The sequence below is a fragment of the Megalobrama amblycephala genome, linkage group LG23 (genome assembly GCF_018812025.1).
Source record: "Megalobrama amblycephala isolate DHTTF-2021 linkage group LG23, ASM1881202v1, whole genome shotgun sequence".
Classification (NCBI taxonomy): domain Eukaryota; kingdom Metazoa; phylum Chordata; class Actinopteri; order Cypriniformes; family Xenocyprididae; genus Megalobrama; species Megalobrama amblycephala.
This window is the reverse complement of record NC_063066.1, coordinates 1,377,068-1,386,426: the sequence shown is the minus strand read 5'-3', so window position 1 is coordinate 1,386,426 and position 9,359 is coordinate 1,377,068. Positions and strand designations below refer to the sequence as shown.

The following is a 9,359-nucleotide window of genomic DNA, read 5'->3' as shown; positions in this document are numbered from 1 at the left end:
GACAGCCCAATCTGGAATCTTCCCTATATGTCGTCATACGGGAAAAGGTTACCTCCCCTTTCTCTGCGTTGCCCGCCCATGAGAAAATGAGCTACTACAGTGCGTAATTTTTTCCTCGAGAGACATCATGGCTTGTAAACGAGTGAAGCATGGCAGTTTCTCAGTGTCTGGATGTACAAATGAACACCGAAGTATTTTTTTAGTTCCTTCATCCGAACCTATGAAGAAACAGTGGGTTAATTTTATTTTCTCTGGTAATGCGCCGATACAACTTCCCAAAGTTTTATATGTCTGCGCCACACATTTCACAGACGACTGTTTCCTCAACGTGGGCCAATACAGCCCAGTTACTGTTGCTAATATAAAGGTAGACAGCATCAAGTGTGTGTGTGAATACACACTGTAACGTGAGTGTTGTACATTTCTTTGTTGTTTGGATAACCGTTCTGCTGGTGTTATTATGGTGCACGTGATATCCACATTTCCAGATTGCAGAGCTTGATGTAATTGTAATAAGAAAGTGTAAAAACCTTTAAGATTTATGAAATATAAAATATGTAAACAAATAAATTATATATATATATATATATATATATATATATATACACATGATAGCAAATCAGAGCAACATGAAGAGCCAACATTGTAGGCTAGCATTAGCTACATGATAATAACTGTAACAGCATACATAAACCTACTAAAGTACCGTATCCTGACACAATGTTTTAAACTATCCATTTGGAGACGTCCTGCTGTAGCCGCTGAGTTGCAACTTCTTCATCCGGTGCATCTCCATCCGGATCAGATTCTGGGTTTAACTGAAACGCTTGAAGGACTACGTGTCTACGAGCCATTGCGATACATCCACTGTCAACATTAGCGCATGGTACCGTGGCCGCAAGCTGGTTTAAGGCCACACCCACCCTCCACCTTGCCCCGCCTCTCTCCTCCTCATTAGCATTTAAAGCTACAGACCCAGAAATGGCACGTCCTGAGGAAAGCTCATTGTGGGACTGGCTCGTAGTGGCTGAAATTCTGCACCAAGGCTGAATTTAGGGAAAGAAACTTCAGATACAGTACTAGGGACTACTTAGGCCTATATAAGCCTATAGGCCTATATGTAGCATATTTTTTTTTGTATTATTCATCATGAGTTGTTATTTTTCCTCATCATTTCTCCCTCTGAAGTATCCTGATATTAATCTCAGTCACTCATTGTCATGTCCAGGTCATGCTAAGCATCTGATGGTCTTCAGCGACACAGAGACACCAGAGCTGAGCTGTTTTCAGTGTCAGTTTATCTGCAGTAATGTCAGAGGAGCGAGGAAAGGACTCTCTCTCTAAGATGAGTCTCTCAGAGAAACAGAGGTAAGACTGCGTCTGTTTTCACACAATCATTTTAAACACTACTGGAGTTTCAGGTTTGTCCTGTAAAGAACAGCCTGATCAACAAGGAGTGTTTTCTCTCACAGTTGACATGTCTAATGCTGTGCAAAACAATTTACAACTTCCTATGAATGTTTCTAGATTGTCACAGGATAAAAATTAAACATGAGACTGAAGTATCTCCTGTAGTAAAGTGTTTTATCTTTCTGCTCTTTGTGTCATTAGGGTAAGATCAGACTCAGGTGTGTTCAGCTCTGTGTCTGTGAAGAGTGACCGGTCAAAAGCTGATGGACCAAACTTCAGTGAGAGAAAACCATCAACTATCAGAAGGTATTTCATGTGTTTTTTGTAATACCAATTTAATCTTGGTGTTTTGTGTTACAGCATTACATTAGCTAAGATAATTGTGATGGAAATTAAATAAACAATCATTCAGAGAACACAGTGTCTGTTAGTCTGCTTTCCTCTTTATTGAACTCAGTCTGGAGCATCTTTACAGTAATATAATTACAAGGAGGCATAAATTCACTATGGAAAATAGATTTTACAACCCAAACATGAATATGTCCTTCCATCCATCTTCAGTCATCGATGGACAAAAGTGTGTCTATACTGCATTTAATTTCTATTTTCAACATTAAACCCTTTCAGATGAGACTGAAGTATCTCCTGTAGTAATGTGTTTTATCTTTCTGTTCTTTATGTCATTAGTGTAAGATCAGACTCAGGTGTGTTCAGCTCTGTGTCTGTGAAGAGTGACTGGTCAAAAGCTGATGGACCAACATTCAGTGAGAGAAAACCATCAACTAACAAAAGGTATTACATGTGTTTCTTATTGTTGGACACACATAGACTGTGTGAATAGACTGAATATTTTCACATATACTGAATATTTGTCAATGTCAATGTTTTATCTTTCTATATATTTAGACACAGACTGGATATTTTCAGCAAATATTTATCATGAAACTTTATCGTTCAAATATAATTTCAATTTAAGAACAGCAGTGCTTTAAAAACCTAAAGGGATCATCAGCAAAAAGATTGAAATTATTTGTCATCTGTTTCTTGTAGGCCTGGGTGATAAAACGGTATCAATATTTATCGACGGTACGTCTTAATCTATAACGATGAAAAAATGTTCGAAATAACTCTCGATATATAGTTTAACTTAAATGCATTAATATGTAAACAGACATGAAGTTTGATTGCATGAACAACTCTTAAGCTCGCTCCGTCCCTCCGGATCACAAACAGACACTAACAGCTGCTGTGGAGTTCAGTTGTGCAATCGCCACTTGAGATCAGAACATACAAATGAGTGCTGTACCTACCAGTGACGAGGAGACTGTGAATAAAACAGTACATGTCAGTACGTCAGTCAGTGTGGCAGTTTCATGGTTTCCTTATGTCTAACAGTTGATCTACTTCAAATTTCATCTTGAGAGAGCAGTTGTCATGTCAGTATTACAGTTTTTCTCAGTTGCTTTGGTGCATTTCTCACATCAATATTTACATTTGCACAACAGTTAATGCAGTTCTCAAAACAATTAGTACAAACTGCAAAACCTACTTGATAACCTGCAAAAGCGTGTCACTTGCTCAAAATGGATAGGTCATTCCTCAAAAGCAAGTATTCATGTCAATGAAAGTGTCAGTGTCATCAAGATGAAAAGTCCTGACACCATTGTTTATGAACAAGATAGTCAAATGGCTTTGTCATGTTTTCATTATGACAGTTTACTCTGTCAATGTTTTCCAATGCAAAAAAGTCAGATCTTGGTGACACTACCTGAAAATGCTCAAGACAGCACTATATACTATTTGCACAGCCATTTGAAAAATACAGTAAAGTTACACATTACTGTATTTAGTGAGGTAACTGAGTACAAGACACTGAATATGTATGTTTCACATTTTTACTGCATATGCTCTTTGCAATTCTAATTTGTTCACAGCATTGTGCAAAAGAAAAAATACACCCTTATTTGCAACAAACATAAACTCCCTTTGGGTAGAGCTGTGCACAACTGTAAACAATATTGCAGTACATATGGCAAATCTTTACTGTAACACTACTGTACACTACAATACACTAAATGTGTGATGCAGTAAAGCTGTACGTCTAAATGTAAAATGTACAGTGACAAGTTCTTGTCCCACTGCAAGCTTCATGTATGACACGATGGCAGTAGTCCAGTGCAGATTGTTTAGTGCTGAATTACTGTCCATTTATACACACATGTTCTCCCAACGAAATGTTTGAATAATTGAATTTACAGTGGTTCTCCCAACATTTGGCTGCACCCTTCGACCAGCCTCAGCCATTGTGAGGCTGATTGACAACATGATCCACAATTGTAGCCCTGATTTCATCAGGGATCTGCCTATTGGCCTCTTCTTCCTCTTCCCCTGTTTTGTCCCCTTCCCCTTCTTCCCCGCACCCTTACCCTCTTCCATGAGGCTGACCTTCCATTTCTGTGTCACAGTATTGTAGAAATGGTACACACTATGTCCTGCTTGGTTCATATATGCTTGTAAAGTGGGGGTTTATGGGATTCAGCTCTGACAGTGATTGTAGAGAAGTGGCTTATCATTGGTTGCAACTAATGCTTCACACACCCCTTCTCATCAGTGAAAGTTGAGATTCACTTGAGAGAAATTGTTCAATTTAGGAGACATTTTCAGGAAAAAAAGATTTTAAAAAAATGTGTAAAATTTGCTTGACAGATTTTGACAACTAGTTCAAAATTTTTGTATGTAATGACTCAAGCAATGAAATGAGGACTATTAGTTTTATATGGAATGACTATTCAGCATTCACAAGTATAGTTAATTTTGACTGACATGACATAAGCAAATGATAATGTTGTAAATAGCAGAGAGTTGTATGAAAGCAATTGATGCATGTCCAAAAGCATTTGCAATTTGTTCGAAGGAATGAGAAACTGCTACTATGATGTGCACAAATGACTAAATGTTGTGGAGATTGAACTAACTGTTGTGCAAATGTAAAGAGTGATGTGAGAAATGCACCAAAGCGACTGAGAAAAACTGTAACAGCTGCACAAACAGTGTTTTCAACCACACAGTATCTTTATTTGTGTTACAAATATTCAGATTATTACAGAAGTACAGAGAAAAAAGTTTATAGTTCAGATAAAACACTAATGTTTATTTTTATCAATCAAAATAGAGCAAATATTGAAACATGAAAACTGAAAACGACGCATTTATCGATTACATTGTTTCACCACCAGGTGATGATAAGTGAGTGTTAAAAAATGTATCTGATGTCGAATCTTCGTTCAACAGATTCTTTCAAATACACTGATTCATCCAGTAATGAAACAAGTATTTATGGGTGTGTCATTGAATCATACATCCAAACAGATTTTTAAAAATAATTAATTCAAAAATATTTCAAATTTAAAAACAGACTGCAGCAATTAATATTTTGTCAGAACCTCTAGTAATTATTTCATTTAGTTGTCTATTTAGATCTCGATTTGAAACAAACTAAAAAAGGTTCTCAATTTATTCAGAATTGTGCAGCTCCAAGTTTCTTTAACACTTATTTAATCGTCATATAAAATATGAGAAACATTTGTTTACATTTTATTTTGCTTTGTTTTAAAATTATTTGTTGTTTGCCTTAATCAAAAATACATTCAAAAAAATTTTTTCTACTAAAATGTTTTCAATAATTATCGATACTGATCAATATGAAACATTAAATCATGATCATTTTTTTTAGCTGTATCCTCCAGCCCTAGTTTTGTTGTAAATGCAGTATTTTATTGTATTGTCTAACAGGCTTCAATGGGAGACATTAGACTCAGATGTTCAGACTCACAAGAAACACAAGAGTTTCAGATATAATCTTCTAGAGATCTTCCAGGTAAGAAAAGTTTCATAAATGTTTATAATATATTTAAAACAAATAAATAGGTTACTAAACATTTCTTGCACAAATACTAGAATAGAAATTTTAAGAACCCATGAATAATAAATAATAAAAAATATGGTGTTTTGTACTTTTTTTGTCTTAAAAATTACAGCAAATTAACATTTTTGTTTTTTAACTGTTTTATTACAAATATTTTTAATATCTAAATAAATAGTTTTGATAAAATATGGATGTAAATCTGGTTAAATTGTGTTGTTCTTTGTCTTATATTTTTTTCTTACTGTGTTTGTAGGATCTTGAAAGCAAAATAATCCCATTTCTGAAGAATGAACTAGAAAAGTTTAAGAAAATATTACAAAAAGAGAACACACAACACTTTGTGAAGGACTTTAATGAGAATGGATGCAGTACCAAAGCAGCAGCTCTTGATATCACACTACATTACCTGAGAGAGATGAAGCAAGATGAAGCTGCTGATGCTCTAGAAGGTCAGAGACTCATGATCATCTGTCAGATTGACACTTATAAATGTAGGAGAGAAAATTAAGACTAAAACTATCTATTTTCTGTTCCTGTGTTTAGATGAGCTGTTCTTCATTCATCAGCTCAAATGTGGCCTAAAGAAGAAGTATCAATGTGTGTATGAAGGAATTGCGAATCAAGGAGACTCCACACTTCTGAATAACATCTACACAGATCTCTATATCACTCAGGGTGGCAGTGAACAGGTCAATACTGAACATGAGGTCAGACAGATTGAAGTTGCTTCCAGGCGTCATGAATCTCAAGAGATGCAGGTTAAATGCACACAATTGTTTGAAGCTCCTGAACAACACAAGGAGATCCGAACTGTACTGACAAAAGGAGTCGCTGGCATCGGAAAATCAGTCTCTGTGCAAAAGTTTGTTTTGGACTGGGCTGAAGGAAAAGAAAATCAAGATATCAGATTCATATTTCCTCTTCCATTCAGAGAGATGAACTTAATGGAGAAAAAAACACTAAGTTTGATGGACCTTATAACTCAGTTTTTCCCAGAGACAAAAGGACTGAACCTCACAAGAAGGAATGAGTTGAAAGTCCTGTTCATCCTTGATGGATTGGACGAATGTCGCCTTCCTCTGAAGTTTGATCGTAATGAGACGTGGCGTGATGTATCGTCACCAGCCTCTCTGGATGTTCTCCTAACGAACCTCATGAAGGGGAAACTGCTTCCTTCTGCTCTCATCTGGATCACCACCAGACCAGCAGCTGCCAGTAAGATTCCTCCTGACTGTATCGACCGGCTGACAGAGATACGAGGATTCAATGATGCACAAAAGGAAGAGTACTTCAAGAAAAGATTCACGGATCAGAATCAGGCCAACACAATCATTGATCATGTTAAACAATCAAAGAGTCTCTTTATCATGTGCCACATCCCAGTCTTCTGCTGGATTTCAGCCACTGTTCTCCAGAACATTCTGGAGAAGAAAAGAAATAATGATGTGAAAATCAATCAGGCTGATGAGATCTCTAAAACACCTCAGAGATCAAATACTGAAGACACTCCCAAGACTCTGACACAAATGTACACACACTTTCTCCGCTTTCAGATCCAGCAGAGCCGCCGAAAGTATGATAGGGAATACACAGCAAATGTTTCCTGGGATAAAGATGCCATTCTTTCACTGGGGAAACTGGCATTTGATCAGCTTGAAAGAAACAACGTGATCTTCTATGACACAGACCTGGAAGCCTGTGGTATTGATGTCTATAAGGCATCAGTGTACTCAGGCATGTGTACCCAGATCTTTATGAAGGAAACAGGGATCACTCTTGGTACCATGTACTGCTTTGTTCACTTGAGCATTCAAGAGTTTATTGCAGCCCTTTATGCACATCTGTTTCTAGACATCAACAAGACAAGTGTGTTTGATCATGAGTCTACAGAACAGGAAAACAAAAATGAAACCATGATTGATTTTCTCAAGACTGCAGTGGACAAGGCGCTCGAGAGTGACAATGGACACCTGGACCTTTTCCTTCGCTTCCTCCTCGGTCTGTCACTCCAGTCCAATCGAAGACTCTTACGGGGTCTGTTATCACAGCAAGACGACAATGTCCAGAGAAACAAGGAAATAGTTCAGTACATCAAGCAGAAATTAGAAGATAATCTGCCTGCAGAGAGATCCATCAATCTGTTCTACTGTCTGAATGAACTGAACGACCAAACTCTGGTGAAGGAGATCCAGACCCACCTTAGCAAAGGAAGTCTCTCATCTGGTGACCTTTCACCTGCCCAGTGGTCTGCTTTGGTCTTTGTGTTGCTGACATCAGAGGAAGAACTGGAGGAGTTTGATCTTCAGAAATTCAAGAAATCAGACGAGTGTGTCATTAGATTATCAGCAGTCATCAAAACCTCCAGAAGAGCTCTGTAAGTCCATTAATGTTTAGTCATGTTTTTGTCTCATCCAGGGTATAACAGACTATTTAAAATACATATTATCAGTTGTTACACTATATCTCCCAATAAAATGTTATTTTAAATGCTTAATTTCATAATATTTTTAGTTCTGTTGTTTTAATTTTGGGGGGCAAAACAATGTAATGCAATACATAGATCAGTGGTTCCCAACCTTTTCCAACTCGCGTCCCACACATCCAAACACATGTTATTGTGCTGGTACATTAAGGACTGCAATGGACCACTGACTCTTAAAGATTTCAGATCTCAACAACAGTTAGATATCATCGTACGTAGACGATGCAGCACTGGCCCAATCGGGCAAGTGACCGTTCCATCAACTGTCCCAAGGGTCATCTCCACCCTTGGCCATCCAGCAGTCCTTGTTGTCGAGCCCTGATTTTATATATTGTCACGACTGCGACAAAGAAGTACAGAAGATCCAAATGCGAGTAAACACAGGTTTATTGACAGATATTCCACAGAACAATAAACAAGAGAACGTAGGCAGGCGAGAAACCGTAGGTGGTGAGCTGGGTGATGCAGGGCTGCAATGGGTACCATGGACTAAGGAATAATCCAGCCCAGAAAGCAGGGCAACACACGAACAGTCCAGTGAATCCAAAATCCGGGAAAACACAAAGGAAGGGAGCGAACACACACCAGGACAGCCTGCAACGATCTGACAAACACGACACGTTGGCACACACATTAAATAGGACGCTGAAAGAAGACACAGCTGGCACAGATCACAATCAGTCATAAACAAGGTAACGCCCACACAAATCCTCACGCACACACTCAAACAACCACATGAGGGTAAATCAGTGAACCCATGAACCTTGATAGTACCCCCTCTCCTAAGAATGCCTCTTGACGTTCCCAGGAGAACCTACCTGTTGATTGATCCAGGATGTCCCTGGCAGGGACCCAACTTCTCTCCTCCGGACTGTAACCTTCCCAGTCCACCAAGTACTGAAATCCGCATCCCCTCCGTCTAGCGTCCAAAATACGATGAACCGAATAAGCAGGTTCCCCATCTACGAGACGTGGCGGGGGGGAACCGGAACCAGCGGATTAATGTGGGAATGAAAAAAAGGTTTGATTTTGGAAACATGGAAAACGGGATGGATTCTCCTTTACGCCGGAGGAAATTTGAGGCGGACTGTCACTGGACTAAGGATTTTAGTGACAGGAAACGGGCCAATGAATTTGGGTGCAAGTTTATTACAAACGGAGTGAAGAGGAATGTTCTTAGAAGAAAGCCACACTTTTTGACCGACAATGTATACGGGTGGCTTCAGCCGGTGGCGATCGGCCTGAGCCTTGGTGCGCGCTCCCACCTGAAGAAGAGTCTCACAGGCTCTTCTCCATGTGTGACGACACCTCTGGACGAAGGCGTGGGTGGAGGGGACTGCGACTTTGGATTACAGACTAGGAAAAATAGGTCGCTGGTACCCTAAACTACACTGAAATGGTGACAGGCCCGTGTCAGACACTGGTAACGAATTGTGGGCGTACTCCACACATGAGAGCTGCTGACTCCAGGAGGAAGGATTCTGAGTCACCCGACATCGTAACACTCTATCCAAGTCCTGGTTGGCTCTTTCAGCTTGCCTG

The 9,359-nt window shown here is 38.9% G+C and overlaps 1 long non-coding RNA gene across 1 annotated transcript; it reads left to right on the top strand.

Moving 5' to 3' along the window:
- Nucleotides 1-920: 920 nt before the first annotated feature.
- LOC125258712 lies at nt 921-2,156 on the top strand. The gene is made up of 2 exons (XR_007182672.1): nt 921-1,368; nt 2,098-2,156. It is a non-coding gene; the product is annotated as an uncharacterized LOC125258712 (long non-coding RNA).
- Nucleotides 2,157-9,359: the final 7,203 nt, after the last annotated feature.